This window comes from Neoarius graeffei, chromosome 23 (assembly GCF_027579695.1).
Source record: "Neoarius graeffei isolate fNeoGra1 chromosome 23, fNeoGra1.pri, whole genome shotgun sequence".
NCBI lineage: Eukaryota > Metazoa > Chordata > Actinopteri > Siluriformes > Ariidae > Neoarius > Neoarius graeffei.
In genome coordinates this window covers 39,705,358-39,722,331 of record NC_083591.1, presented here as the reverse complement: position 1 = coordinate 39,722,331, position 16,974 = coordinate 39,705,358, and the positions used below count along the sequence as shown (strand labels likewise).

At 39.9% G+C, this 16,974-nt stretch overlaps 1 pseudogene; it reads left to right on the top strand.

The window, feature by feature from the left end:
• Positions 1-5,187: 5,187 nt before the first annotated feature.
• LOC132871294 (semaphorin-4E-like) overlaps positions 5,188-16,974 on the top strand; it is a 43,075-nt pseudogene continuing 31,288 nt past the window's right edge.

Below are 16,974 nucleotides of genomic sequence, written 5' to 3'. Positions count from 1 at the left end.
GTTAAGAGAAAAGTGCAAGTGCAGTCGAACTTGAACCATGCTTTCAAAAGAGTGGAACAGAAAGAAAAATAAGAAAATCTGTTGACATAAAACCAGGAAACAAGAAAAGTAAAAGTTCACTTTTTCTGCTTCTTGGCAGTGAAGCCAAAGGCATCTAGTTTTTTGCCATTGCTTCCATAGACTTTTTTTATGGCAAACTACACAAAAGCACACACCTGCCATTTTCATCTTTTTGCACCATGAACTAAATGGCTTGCCATTATCGCCCATTTCATTCAGCCAAGCCCATTTCCACTTATTCTTTACCGTTTTGTCGATGTCTGACACATCTGTGCCTTCATTATTTTAAAAGAAGCGCGTCCATGCTGGCAAAACCGAAAGTAATTTGACGCGCTCTAGTGATGGAAATTGAAGGGCCTATGTCAGGTGGCCCTATACGCAGTACTCGAGTTGAGGGGGGATGTGGGGGGAGGCATCCCCCTTCTGAAATAAAAATCTCAAATCATTCCCCTTATAAAACGGCCATCCCCCCATCACATCCCTTGTGCCATTTTACCAATTAATGTGGAAATTAGCCTACTATTATTTTAACAAATATTACTACCATTTCAGCATTAGAGGCTTTGCACAGCGATAGCCTACATGTAGCCGGATAAAAAAGACGCATATTTATTTATTCGGTTGCACCTCTCATTCACACCTATACGGAGGTTTCAGTCACTGAAAACAGCTACTTTCGCAAACTCTGGGCAGAGTGGAGATTTCTGAAAACTCCATCTTCAGACGCGTGTAAATCGGGAAAATGAAGCAACAGTGGGCGAGAGGGCGCGCGCGAATATAATGAGTCATAGGTGTGAATCTTTCACCGAATGCCAATTGTCCTGGTTCTTCATGAAATCGCACGCACAAATTCATTAGGTTAACTTTCAAATAACTGTTCTTGTGCACTTGCGACACCAGAGCCACTTTCCTGAATTTTGAGCTTCGGAGTATTGGCTTCTTTATCTATTTAATCAATGAATTTATTTGTCACATACATTAAATTACTAATGTAAAACATTAGTAGCCTGTTTTCTCCACTGTTTTCTGACCTTCTGTGCTTAGTGAATGAGACACTTCATTACACTCCACTGACTTCCAATTCCGGACTTTTTTTGAAAATGTAAAATATAGGCCTACGAGATGTTTTTTTGGGACTTAATTCGCGTTTTGCTCCTTCACTATTAATTTCTGAGACTGACGAGGCACTAAATACTGTGGAATTATTTTCTCCTTACTATGAAGTTTGGCATTTTAAACAAGTGTCGGGAAATCTTGCAGCCCGACTCTACAGCCTCCAATGTTTAAGCGAACTGCTGAAACCATAATGTTTAAAGATTAAATCGTAGGCTAATCAAACCAAAGAAAAACACAGCCTTTCCAGGATGTTGTCTGCCGAAGCCTACAAAAGGCTTAATAGCAAAGGTCTTGCTGCGGCTTCAACTTTTTCACCTGATCACCTTTCAATACCTAGTTGCCTAGTAGTAGGACAGCCAAATAATTTCATCAGTGGCCTACGCCGAGCCTCCCGGGGACTAGACAGTAGCACAGGCTGTATTTATTTATTTATGCATGCCTATCTAGCGCAACAACTTATTCCTTTACATATACTCAAACATAGCACAAGAAAGGGTTCAACAACAGGCAATCACAGCAGCTTGGTGAAGTTCTAAATCCCCCCCTCCCCCCCTTTTTTTCCTCGGATCTGCATCACTCTCATTATTGACCTTTAGCGCTCCCAGTTGACGGAAATCCGTCGTAGCGACGGAAAACTATAATCTATGCTTTTTTGTGTCAAGGATCAAGAGAAGACTTCATATCTGCTTGTTCAAATACGTTGAAAAAGCCAACCAACGGTTTACTGATATTTGCACAAATCAGATACAGCAATAGAAGCATTAGAACTTGTCAAATGATTTATGGGTTGTCTTACAATCAGGGTACACAAGCTAAAAATCACATTTAACACTTATCTTCAATATCAAAAGGCTTGACTAAATAAACTTGGTTGTTTATTGTAGCCCTGTGATAGCTCTATTTACCATGCAAAAAAAAATTTGGTGATAACGTTATTTTTGGTGAATGTATGGCAATGTCATATTTAGCAAAATTACTCGTGTCATTTAGAAAAAGTGCTTTTTGACCACAGGTAGCTCCAAAAGGGATGCACTTAAATCATTCTTTATACCATAAAATAAATATTTGGTTCCATATCATTGGAAACAGTCAAGTTTTAACGTTGAATGCCAGTAAGTTTTCAGACTATTTTGATCAAATTAGTATGTAATTGTGTCAAAAAAACGTCCTCTCTGAGACAGCTAATTTTTCAATATAAAATAACATATCTAAAATGGTTATTTTCATCCTAAAATGTGGTCAAGATATTGGGACATAAATATTAGAGACAACTAACACAAAGCTTACAGCCTTATATTTAAAAGCACTATGGAAGTAGTGGATTCTGAATTGTCAAAAAAAAAAGTCCTCTCCAAGAATCACTTCATTTGTTTCTCCCAGCCCTGCTTAAAGCTACACTTAATCTTGTTATAATACAAACTATTACACATGCCTATCTGTTCTTTAACTTGTCCTTCACTTAAAAACTGGTACAAGAACCAGTTTGAATCAATTTGAATTTTGGACCCCTGTGACACAAATTTTGTACCCTGATTGTAAAACAACCCTTATTATAGTGCGCTGCCATCGCTCAGTATGTTTTACACATAATTTCACACATGACGGACACTTCTCCCAGATATGAAAGACCCAATTACTTGTAATATCAAATGGGCAGGTGACTTTAGAATCTTAAAATATTTTCTACAAGTCATGGTACATCTGAGTGGAAAAAGCAGTTAAACTGACTTACCACGTACTCCCGAATTAGATTTCCATCTTCCTCACCTATGTAGACGCAAAGTGCCTTGAGGACTGCTGCCCTTTTGTGATTAACATCACTCGTAGCCTGTGTAAAGGAATTCCACTGATTAAAACATGCCTAAACACATAAATGACTTCAATTTTTTTCGTACTTTCCAACCTGTGAAAACCTAAAAAAAGTATACATTGACTTCCAATCAATTTTGTCAAGTCAATTTTTATTTATATAGCCCAATATCAAGTCAAACTTAATGTAAGTGGCCTTCCTTCTTTGAGTAGAAAATACTCGTAAAGTGTGGCTTAATTTTTAGGAAAAGTGAGAAGTATGAATGTGTAGGACAAAAGCACGATTTTAACTTTATTTATTCAGGGACTTTCACTGACAACAATGCTGTCGTCTTTACAGGTATGTGCTGAGCACATCCAGTTTGATCTGCTGACCACTGACCTAGGGATTGTCAAACACATTGTACAAGGCAGGAGTTGCACTTTCACTCTCTGCACTTGAGAAAACATAACTGATCTGGCACCTTTCTGATCAGAAGTCGGCTTCTGTAGCCCATGTGCCACTATTGCCTCAACAAGACCATATTTCCTTCGTTCGGCTTAGGTGCAACATGCTTATGTCATTCTAAAACTTACAGTGGTAAACTTGGTTGTCATCCCAGTCCCGTCGAACTCATGACCCTCTCAGAAAGCAAGCTGCTGCAAATCTGCCATGAACCGATAGCTGACACCTGTCCACTTGAAAGGAGGGGACCGTTACACATTGGTACCAGGAACCGAGTACACTACCTGAAAGCCCCCCGACATGCTTTCTCATATTTAGTTTTGTGCTAAAATCACCACAATGACAAAAAAAAAAAAAAAAAAACCCAGAAAAGCCATACTTACAGCCAGTCAGTGCAAGGCGAGACAGCAATAAATGGGAAGCTACAAGGGATTAAATAATTAATTAAAACCGGTCGACTTACATCTGGTGTCAGCAAACTAATCAAATAAAGACAGTCTAACAAAATACTGAACAGTGATTTGCTTTTAATCTATAAGAAACGTCAAGTTAACTTGCTTGTTAGCTAGCTAACAGTACATCTACACTTGGCTAGCTAAAGTTTAACAGTCAGAATAAACAACCCATAGCTGTAACTACTTTTTTTCTCCATCAAAACATGTTTTAATGTGTACACACATCCCAGCTAAAGTTTAAAACAAACAAACAAACAAACAAACCCAGAACACAGTAACGACAATGAAATGCTTACTTACCGAAATCAGCCAGCCTTGGTACAGCATTTAAGAAGGCGCATAGCAGGTCGTTCGGAGTTGGAGAGAGAAGAGAAGCAGGATGGAGGGAGACAAAACAAAACAAACAAACAACCCAGCGCCTCTTGGACGATAATGGCGGCCGTGTGTGGACATGCGCACTGAGTGTAAACAGGACAGTTGCCTATTAAAATATACACAACTTTTTCAAGCTCCATTTACCTGAATACATTTTACTTGTTTTAAACGTGGGCAGTACATTTTGCAATTTCTTAATTATATTAGTAAATAACACATTATAATCCATGAAATAAGCTTATATAAACTATATAATATTTAAAAGAGGCCAGAATGGCCAAGAAGAAGGGCGACAAAAAGTCTTTTTTATCCAATTAGCTGTGGCCATTCTCAGTAAGGGACTGATCAAATAAGTCCCACATCTGTTCACTCGCACACACACACACACACACACACCTTTAACTTTTATCTCTTTAATTCCTATTTTATTTATTCATTCATTTTTATATATTATTTTTTAGAATATCCTGGAAATGCCATTTTCTTATTTTACAGTATTTTTTTATTGTAATGTATTGTTCTTAATGTCTATTGTTTTGTACGATGTATTTGTCTTTTTTGTCCTCCATGCCACTGCCAAAGACAATTTTCCATTTTGGGTTTTGAAAGGCCGAGCAATCTAAACAATTACATTTTTAGGAATTTTTCAGGAAATTACATTTCCTGATTCAACAACATTTTGACAGTGTGTTTATAAATGTTGAAGCAGATAGACAAAATTTCACAAGTTTAACACGGCAGTTTTCATACAGTGGGTGTTTTGATATGAAAACAGATGTGAACTGGGGGGGAATTCTGATTCTGATTCCAGAACAGTGTTACATGACAATTAAGGATTCTGATTCTGATTCCAGAATTTTACAGTGTCACTATTTAAGAGACTAAGAGTGGCTGTGTGCTGTAGTAGAGACGTGAAGCGCTAACAACATGTTGTTCCTCATCATCATCTTGTGTGTATTGGGTACAAATGTACTGACTGCTGGCCGGGTTTGGCCTTTGGACAGCACACCACGGAAAACAATTTCTTTGAGCAGTAAGTGAACTGTCTGGTTTTGGGGGTTTTTTTGTTGGTTTTTTGTTTGTTTTTGTTTAAAAAAACAGGTGTAGTTTGGGACTTGGCTGTAAAACACTGCTGGATAATGTTAATGTAATAAGCCTTACAATAATTTTAAAGCATGTTGATGAGTTGTTGAAGTCATGTGGTTAAAAATTGTTGATTTTAAATATTTAATTTTGTTAAGGGTTGTTTCACAATCGGGGTGTACTTTTCGGGCCCACAGTGGTCCAAAATCAAACCAGATTTTTGTGTTTCTTTGCTGCCAAAAATGACCTTTTGAGATGGAAATGAACTGCGCATAATTAAACTCCATGTTACCTGTGGTGAAAAGACAGCATATAGTGTATTTCTAAAACTGACTCACTTTCTTATTGTCCACAAAATTAGGGATACGAGATGAAAAAACTGTTGAAATGTATGTGATTTTAAGTACGCATTTCCAAGTACTGTGCAGCAATGTTTGTACATTGTTGTAACCAGGGTGCGATTTGTCAAAAAACTAGAAGGGGGGATGTTTTTTTTTTAATCATGAAACGTCACAAAATTAAGGTAACAGTAGGTTAACAGCTCAATAACATCCGATGATATCAAATGAATAACAGTAAATGAAAACGAACACTAAACCAGAGATAGCAAATTCATCTTCCTATCTCTCTGACTAGATACACGAACACTAACACACAACAAAGTTCGCATTGCTTGTCGCGTTGCTGTGATGTTCTCTTCCTCCGGATTAAATGGACAGTGACTCGAAAATCACTGAAATACATGAATACTAAATGAACAGTTTGCTCTGATGGCGCAGTTCATGTGACCTTTTCTGCTTTCCCGTCGGTGCGCTATCCGCCACGTTTCGCCCTTCTTTAATCCACATTTCTGCGAATTTCTCAGCAGGGAAGGAACGCACGTCTGGCCCATTGACAGCGAGGAAAAGAAGGCTGTTCAGTGTGGATCCATTCATTCTGTTGCGCTCATCAGTAAGGATGTGATTCATGGCGCTAAATCCACGTTCACACTCTGATTATCTACAATGTATCTATTTGCTGGGGATGTTCGTAGGGTTGCCAACTTTCTCATATCCAAATGAGGGACACTTTGTTCCGGGTGCGGACAAGTACCGGTACAGGCCCTGTACACGCACCCCAGCGCCCCAAAATAGTTACAGTACCGAATCGCCTTTAGGTGAGTGTTTCAAATGTAGGCCACTACAAATTCATTTCTAAAATAGAGCTTTTAAAAATTAATAGACCAATTAATGGATATTTTTAAGTAACAATGCAAAATAACAAACAATTCTAATATTATTGTCTCATTTTTCTCTTTTAAACTTTGGCCAAATAATTCATCAGGCCATATTTATGAAGGCAATGTCATTAACTGAAAAATGATTTGCTGTAGCTGTAAAACCCTGATATTTGCTTAATTGTCCATTTGAAAACCCTAAGAACCTTTTGCAATGCTTCATAGCAGAAGAAGAAGAGAGAAAGACATCACAAAGGCAGAAAAGCTCCCCTACTATAGGCTGAGGTCTATCCTGTTTCAGAAGGGGTTTTTTTAAGCTATCTGCTATCCTTATCGAACAGTTAGGCTGTATCCACTGGCTGCACCATCTGCTCTAGTTTAATTTGATGCCTATTTTGTCAGTATAGCTTAAAAATTCAGGATATGGCAACAGTGAATGGTTTTAAATCGCAGATGACCGCGACTCGCGGTAATAGCGCTTCTCACGGCAATTACGCGATTTACACCACAGCATTGGAGTGAGGGGCAGGATCTGTCCCTGACGGGACAAATTAAAATTACCCAAAATACGGGATGTCCCGCCCAATACGGGACGGTTGGCAACCATAGACGTTCGTGAACATCAAAGCTGCCACTTCGAGTCATTTTGAAAGTGAGTGCAATGTAGACCATAGAAAACTGTGTCACAACATGCCTGTCATGTGAACTTTTTTTGTTTGTTTGTTTTATTGACGGGGTTGTCCCCGAGGATTTTTTTTCAGCAGAGATAAAAACCAGAGGGGGGGGGATGATCCCCACCATCCCCCCCAGCAAATCGCACCCAGGTTGTAACTGTAATAACAACTGAACTGGTGACGATCCTTGTAGTTTTCCAGAGAGGACACTTTTGACAGACAAAGGATACACTGAGAGGAACTAGTTTACCGAAAAATGTAACTTCCACTTAAACATCTTTCTATTGTGAATGAAAAATGCAGTTCTGAATTTAACCAGTAAAATTTAAATGAAATAATTAAAGTAGAATTAAATGAAATGAACATAAGGTTGAAACTGAGCCTGCATTTGACTCTTACAGACATATTTATAAGAAGTTATAAGAGACAGCGCTGCTGTTGATAGGGCTGCTGTGTCCCTGTAAAATAAGGTATAAGAAACTCTAGCATGTACATACTGAACCTAGTTGCAGGAGTTAGTTGGTGTTATTCAAAAAGACAACCATGATTGTGAAACAGCACATTGCACATTGAAGCTCTTCCTAAAAATATGTAAAATCCTCACAATATATAATTTAAAAAATTAAAGAATTTGGGGCATTTGAATGCTGCAGCCTTCAGAAGATCAGTATTGCAAATCCAAATAATGCAAAGCATTATTGGGTTACTGATTAACTAATGATACAGTATCTTTTGCTAATTTATCACCAAGTCTTACATCTACTGCACTTCTTTGGACTCTTCTTTATTAGAGCAGCACGAGTCTTCTCTCTCAATAGCTACTCCACAACGCTAAGCCCTAAAAGTCTGTTCTGCTGTTGCTAGGTGACAGAGGACATGTTTTTCAAGAGGAAGGAGTGTGGAATTACTCCACCATGCTCCTGAGAGAAGACACTGGTGTGCTCATCCTGGGAGCTCGAGAGACCATCTTTGCCCTGGACCTCACAAACATCACCCACAAGAAGGCTATGGTCAGGAAAATTATTATTATTATTATTATTATTATTACTATAAATTTAGGCACTTCCTAAAAGTGGATCTCCCATCTGTTTCTGGGTGGTATAATTTTGTTGTTTTATTTCTTTACTGGCTAACACTGGCCACTGGGTGGTGTGTATGACTGGTAATTACTAACAATGGCCACTAGGCGGTGTGTATGACTGGTAATTGCTAACACTGGCCACTAGGCGGTGTGTATGACTGGTAATTGCTAACACTGGCCACTAGGTGGTGTGTATGACTGGTAATTGCTAACACTGGCCACTAGGCGGTGTGTATGACTGATAATTACTAACACTGGCCACTAGGCGGTGTGTATGAATGGTAATTGCTAACACTGGCCACTAGGCGGTGTGTATGACTGGTAATTGCTAACACTGGCCACTAGGCGGTGTGTCTCATCTCATTATCTCTAGCCGCTTTATCCTTCTACAGGGTCGCAGGCAAGCGGTGTGTATGAATGGTAATTGCTAACACTGGCCACTAGGCGGTGTGTATGAATGGTAATTACTAACACTGGCCACTAGGCGGTGTGTATGACTGGTAATTGCTAACACTGGCCACTAGGCGGTGTGTATGACTGGTAATTACTAACACTGGCCACTAGGCGGTGTGTATGAATGGTAATTACTAACACTGGCCACTAGGCGGTGTGTATGACTGGTCATTCCTAACACCGGTATGGTGGCAGGCACGCACAGGACCGAAACCATCAGAAAACAACTCGACGGGTTTCTTTATGTATCCACACTCTATGCCTATGGGGCTCCGCTCGCGTGGGCCGAGCTCCGCTATTCTTCTTCTTCTTCTTATTAGGGCCCGAGCCCTATGGGCGAAGGCCCTATTGTTCTTGTAAGAGTTCACTATTATTATTCTTCCGTCTTCTTCTTCTTCTTCTTCCGTCTTCTTCTTCTTTATTTTTCTCCGCTGTTGGGCCATTTTCGGGGCGCTTGCCATGGGCGAAAACGCACGAAATTTGGCACCAGTTCCGAGAATTGCCACCGCTACTCAGAACCAGAAGCCCAAACTTGCCCGGGGCTCAGGGCCTCCATAGCGCCCCCTAAGTCGTTGTGATTTTGGCCTCCCGCATTAAGGTGCCTGGTTGCCATATAGTTTGTAGTAGTGGCATGCAATTTGGTACGCATATGTATCTCACTAAGCCGGACAAAAATGTAATGCCAATGCATTAGCCACGCCCAACAGGAAGTGAGGTAATTTCACTTTTGTGCGAAATGCATGGCCACGAAGACGGCGCAACTCCTCCTAGACCGTTCATAGGAATGTCACCAAAATTGATACACATCATCTACAGACATGGCTGACAAAAGTTACTAAATACGTTTCACGTAGGATTAACCGTTCAGAAGTTATACGTCAATCAATTTTCGATGCAAAATTTTACATGCTTAAAAATTCATAACAAATCTTCTGATTGCTCAAAACTGCTCATACTTCACAAGCAAATCACTCCTTGGGCTTCTGACATGTTACCCAATTTCTGTGATATTTCGCCACTGGGGGCGCTATTTTTGGGCAAAAATTCCAATCTTTCCTCAATTTTGGTCAAACTTCACGGCCTCCCTCTTACTACCTCCAATGTCATGTATACCACGTTTTGGAAATTTTCGTCCATGGGGGGCGCTGTTTTTGGCCGACGCAATTGCTCCAAAACGGGTTTTTGGTAAATAATTCCATAATGCTTTTCCTTCACCCCACTTCCTTGTGATAGTACGTTGCTGTTGTAGACACTTATTTTTCCAACTCATAATCGCTCATGTACAGCATAGCGCCACCTACTGACATGGGAAAAACCAAAAAATTTATTCTTCAAAAATCTATATCTCATCTTCTATTTACTCAATTGTCATCAAACTTCATTCGCAAACTCTTCATAGCTCACCTGACGTCTACGCCAGATTTTGTGCACTTTCGCCCCTGGGGGTGCTGGTTATGGCACAAATGATATTGCAGCTTCTGATTTGTCAAACTTGCCAAGCAAACTCTTTACAAGACCCTTATTCGGGCGCTTGCCATGGTCGACAACGCACGAAATTTGGCTCCTTTTTCTTAGACTGCCACCGCTACTGAGAACCAGAAGCCCAGATCCAGGCGGGCCTCAGGGCCTCTATAGCGCCCCCTAACTCGTTGTGATTTTGGCCTCCCGCATTAAGGTGCCTGGTTGCCATGTAGTTTGTAGTAGTGGCATGCCATTTGGTACGCATATGTATCAAACTAAGCCGGACAAAAATGTAATGCCAATGCATTAGCCACGCCCAACAGGAAGTGAGGTAATTTCACTTTTGTGCGAAATGCATGGCCACGAAGACGGCGCAACTCCTCCTAGACCGTTCATAGGAATGTCACCAAAATTGATAGACATCATCTACAGACATGGCTGACAAAAGTTACTAAATAGGTTTCACGTAGCATAAACCGTTCAGAAGTTATACGTCAATCAATTTTCAATGCAACATTTTACATGCTTAAAAATTCATAACAAATCTTCTACTTGCTCAAAACTGCTCATACTTCACACGCAGATCACTCATTGGGCTTCTGACATGTTACCCACTTTCTGTGATATTTCGCCACTGGGGGCACTATTTTTGGGCAAAAATTCCAGTCTTTCCTCAAATTTGGTCAAACTTCACGGCCACCCTCTTCCTACCTCCCATGTCATGTATACCACATTTTGGGAATTTTCGTCCATGGGGGGCGCTGTTTTTGGCCGACGCAATTGCTCCAAAACGGGTTTTTGGTAAATAATTCCATAATGCTTTTCCTTCACACCACTACCTTGTGATAGTGCGTTGCTGTTGTAGACACTTATTTTTCCAACTCATAATCGCTCATGTACAGCATAGCGCCACCTACTGACATGGGAAAAACCAAAAATTTTATTCTTCAAAAATCTATATCTCATCTTCTATTTACTCAATTGTCATCAAACTTCATACGCAAACTCTTCATAGCTCAGCTGACATGTACGCCTAATTTTGTGCACTTTCACCCCTGGGGGTGCTGGTTATGGCAAAAATGATTTTGCAGCTTCTGATTTGTCAAACTTGGCAAGCAAACTCTTTACAAGACCCTTATTAGGGCGCTATTATTATTAGGGCCCGAGCACCGTACAGTGCGAGACCCTATCGTTGCCATGTGTCCAATTCTGTTCTTTGTCGCCATTGCGGGAGTAATGTCTCTTGCCGAAGAAGCTGTGGAAGGTATTTCGCGGGGACGCATGCCCCCGCCCCCCTTGGCCGCTGGCGCGAGGGCCCGTCGAGGCCGCTTGCGGCTTTAATTATTATTATTATTATTTTCCACGAACTGACTGTAGTTTTTAGATTTTAAATTTCTTGGTAGTTCAGGACCTACATCTCAAAATGCCTTCCAGCTTGTGTTTAAAACCTTCTTCACATTCAACATATGAAAGTCATGAAGCAGAATTTTGTTTTTGATACCAAACACGTTACCTTTAAATATTATCAGCCTTCAAAACTTTTTTCAGTTTAACTATTAAAAGGTGTTTATTATTTGCCTTAATCTTATGTTACTATTTACACTGCTTGTTATTTTAATTATTGTACTTTTTTTCTAGTTTCACACATTTGTTATATTCTTATTTATTATTAGGGCCCAAGCACTGGAGGTGCAAGGCCCTATTGTTTTCCCAAGGATTTTATTTTTTCTTCAAGACTTGGCCATTTTTGAGGTGATTTCCCATGGGCGAAAATTCATAATATTTGGTACACACATCAGTCCTGGCCACTGCTACTCAGGGATAGAGGCTTGGCCCCAGTTGTGTTCGGGGGAGTCTATAGCACCCCCACGTCATTGAAACTTTTGCCCGGTATATAGTTTCACCTATCTGTGTGAAATTGTATGAGGTGCCCCAAGACAAACAAAATTGTAAAGTACATTATATTAGCCATACTCAACAGGAAGTGAGTTATTTTTCGTTTTGTGCGTTTTGACAAGTGTTACATTTTGATGTTCTCTTTCAAGGCAGTTTGTTGGATTCATGCCAGATTTGGTATACATGATGTGAAGATGTTGCTGAATTTGAATTGTGAAGGGATTTGCGATATCTTGCGATATCTTGCATTTATATGTTAATCCATGCAAACAGGTAATGTGTTATAAATTTGCCATGCATTGCCTGATATGGCTCAAAGTTCACAGGTGATAGGATATGATGGTTCTGATGATATCCACATGCCCAAAATGACCCTTTGGTTTAGTGCCACCATTTGGCAACAAACGGTGGCTTTTTCATGAATATCCGCTTTACCCCTCCTCGACGGTTCATCAGATTCATTCCAGATTTGGTGTACATTAATTCATGCGTGTCTTGATTTTGTATTGTGAAGTAAGTTTTGATATGTTAGACAGTGTAGTCATAGGGAAAGGATGAATTTGGGCACCTCCAAACAGATGTTTTGGCTCCTTGACTAGTCTGGTGAGTGACAGCATGTGTAACCAATCAAGAGAATGACTGACTTCTAGCGTGCGGTATGTGTAACCAATGAAAATGAATTACTTCTAGCGCGGGGTTGGTCTAGAGGTATCTACGTCATGGCAATTTGTAGACACATCCGGATTAGGGGCGGCCATGTTTGAGTTTGGTCAGCAGTGTTGCTAATGCACTGATATTTTGCATGCTTAGTAAATAAAAAAAAAAATCACACTCATTTAATTGTGTTGGTGTGTGTTAATTTGGTGTTTCAGTCAGGGATAATGGTTGATGTGCTGGCCCAATATGAAAATAGTGGATTAGGAGTAATGTTAATAAAACTCAGCTTTGAATCGCATTATTGTTTATCAGTACTCACCAATGTCGAGAGATGGGCTAATTCGCATGTCTAACAAACAGGATCCTTTTAAGAGATGTAGACATCAGATTTTTATTATCTTGGTTAATTGTGGTGTTTGTCCTGGAATAAACATTGCAATGGATAGAAGGAAAATTCCCTCGCGGGCGACTATAATTGAGTCTCATTTGCTTTCAGAGGCTAAACTAACCTCAGTTCTACGGCTAGGATGAAGACCATGGGATCAAAATAAACTAGACGATGTAACGCGTCCATTGGTATCACTTGACATGCTCGCAAGAGGGGAAGAGGGCTGCAGTGCTGTGAAAAAGTATTTATCCCTGCTGATTTCTTCCATTTTTGCTTATTTGTCACATTTAAATGTTTTAGGTCCTCCAACAAAGTCTAATATAAGATAAAGACGATGTAAGTAAACACAAAATGCAGCTTTTAAATGATCACTCCATTTATTAACAGGTAAGAGTTAATCAAAACCTGTATCACCCATGTGAAAAAGTAATTGCTCCCTTAAACCGAATAACTGGTTGGACCACACTTGGCAGCAACAACTGCAATTAAATGTTTGCAATAACTTGCAATGAATCTTTTACATCACTGTGCAGGAATTCTTGCCCACTCTTCTTTGCAGAATTGTTTCAATTCAGCCACATTGGAGGGTTTTCGAGCGTGAACTAACTGCACGTTGAAGGTCTTGCCACAGCATCTCAATTGGATTCATTCAGGACTTTGACGAGGCTACATCAAAACCTTAATTTTATTTCTTTTGAGCCATTCCAAGGTGGACTTGCTTGTGTGCTTCAGATCATTGTCCTGCTGCATAATCCAGCTGTGCTTGAGCTTTAGGTCACGAACTGATAGGCGGACATTCTGCTTCATGATTTTCTGGTAGAGAGCAGAATTCATGGTTCCATCAATTATGGCATGTCCTCCAGGTCCTGAAACAGAAAAGCAGCCCCAGACCATCACACAACCATGTTTGACTGTTGGTATGATGTTCTTATTAATGCTGTGTTAGACTTACGGCAGATGGACTGGGAACCATGTCTTCCAAAAAGTTATATTTTTGACTGATAGTCCACAGAATATTATCCCAAAAGTCTTGGGGGTCATCAAGATGCTTTTTGGCAAATGTGAGATGAGCCTTTCTGTTCTTTTTGGTCAGCAGTGGTTTGTGCCTTGCAACTCTCCATTGGATGCCATTTTTGCCCAGTGCCTTCCTTATTGTAGAATCATGAGCACTGATGTTAACTGAGGCCTGCAGTTCTTTAGATTTTTGTCAGGAGGTTATTTTGTGACCTCCTGGATGAATTGTTAAAAGCACTCTTGGTTGAATTTTGGAAGGCTGGCCACTCCTGGGAAAGTTCGCCACTATTCCAAGGTGTCCCCATTTGTAGAGGTCTCTCACTGTGGTTTGCTGGAGTCCCAGAGCCTTGGCAAAAGCTTTGTAACCCTTTCCAGACTGATAGATTACAATTCTTTTGTTGCGCATCTGTTCTTACAACTCTTTACTTCGCGTCATCTTTTTAAGATCTATTAGTCCCCCTCACTTAGGTGACCCAGCCGGGGTTGATCAGATCCCGGCTTGCATCCCAGCAGCAACAAGCCATGGATCTCCCCTCTTCATTCAGAGCCATCTTGTGGCTCTTTTTGTGGCTTTCAGTGATGGAGCGTAGGGGGGCCATACGCTCCCCTAAGGTGTCACTGTGGCAATACATGTCTGTGTCTCATTCCTGTGTTTCATGCTATGATACACCAAAGTGCTCCTTTTGATGTAGTTTATCTATAGAATCATGAACCTCATGAAATTTGAACTGGATAAAATATTTACAACTTGAGTATAATTTTCAAATACAAACACCACCTTGTTAAAGGAATTTTATACACAAAAACAGTACATCCAATATTTGAAACCATAGCTTTTAACAGACACATGTAAAGTAAATGCCTAAAGCCTCATCACTGGTGGTGCACACATCACATACGCAGGCTTTTGTCACACATCTCAGATGCATGTGCACTGCACGATGACCACGTGTGATGGGTCACAGAACCGGAAGTGCTCGGAGCCTTCATCACCGCTTGTGGCAACATTAATTTAAATATTTTCTCTTTTTGTCAATTCTATTTTTTATTATACATTTGTTTCACTATTCTATTTGGCTAGGTTTTGTTTCATTATGTCTGTATGCATTTTAAATGAATGAAAGGTGCTTTATTATTATTATAATTGTTGGGTGTAGTAATACATTTTAACCTGTACTGTATTTAAGACTATATCAGTGGACAATTATACTGATTATCTCTCTTGTAGGTAAAGTGGGAGGTGACTCCAGATATGCGGAAGACATGTTCATACAAAGGGAAAAGTTTGGAGGTGAGATCTTTTTTTGCTGTAAAAATTATAGTTATATTATCCAGATCAAACCTGTGGGAGTTCCATCAGGGGCTTTTGTTAGATTGGATGTTGACATGATGCATTTCCTCTCACATACATTTGCATTCAGAAGTTTACATACACTCATTATAGACATGAATGTCATGGCAATATTGGGCTTTTAATTATTTCTTTGAACTGTTCTTTTTCTGAGGAAGAATGATTGTACAACATATATTTTTAATTAAAAATACAAATTTGGTGTACAATTTTTTAATTTATTTTGGGTTTTCTGAAATCAACAGGGTTATACATACAGGGTCAAAAATATACATACAGCACAACTAATAATTGGTCAACAGAACAGTTGTTGAATGAATCGTTGATTATTTCCACAGTGGTGTTAGCAGAGCTCAGGGGAGTGACGAGACAAGGATAAGAACTTTTTTTTTTAACATAAGTAACTTTTCCTTCAGGAGGGTGACACAGAGACTGATATGAATGATGTTTATAATCAGTGATAACTCATTTCCTATTGTAAACTTGTTATAAAATTTAGATTTTGACAGTGATGTTTTTACATAAGTAAATTAGGTTATAAATCTATATGAAGGCAGGATATATTTGCATGGAATTAAAATTCATCTTATCTCATTATCTGTAGCCGCTTTATCCTGTTCTACAGGGTCGCAGGCAAGCTGGAGCCTATCCCAGCTGACTATGGGCAAAAGGCGGGGTACATCCTGGACAAGTCGCCAGGTCATCACAGGGCTGATACATAGACAACCATTCACACCTACGGTCAATTTAGAGTCACCAGTTAACCTAACCTGCATGTCTTTGGACTGTGGGGGAAACCGGAGCACCCGGAGGAAACCCATGCGGACACGGGTAGAACAAACTCCGCACAGAAAGGCCCTCGCCGGCCATGGGGCTCAAACCCGGATCTTCTTGCTGTGAGGCGACAGCACTAACCACTACACCACCGTGCCACCCGGAATTAAAATTAAATATTTAAATGTGATTTCATTCTTTCCTTTTTCACTTATTCACAGTAACCAGGCTTTTAAAATGCTGATAAGTGGAAGACTTTACTGATGCTTGATATATATGCAAATAAGACACCAATTTCAATACAGGAAAGTATATATATTGAAAATATCAAACTTTTACTGTATGAAGGGTTTTACAAGGCCAGCACAGATATATTACATTACATTAATGGCATTTAGCAGACGCTCTTATCCAGAGCGATGTACAACATACCCAGAGCAGCTTGGTGAGCAGTTGGGGGTTCGGTGCCTTGCTCAAGGGCACTTCAGCCTTTCCTGCTGGTCCAGGGAATCGAACCTGCAAACTTTTGGCCCCAAAGCTGCTTCTCTAACCATTAGGCCATGGCTTCCCCATAAATATACATAAAGACTCAAATATGTGGAACAAATCATACATTTCCGAATACAGTAAAGAACCCAAGGCCATGTTTCTTTTGAACCCTGTTTA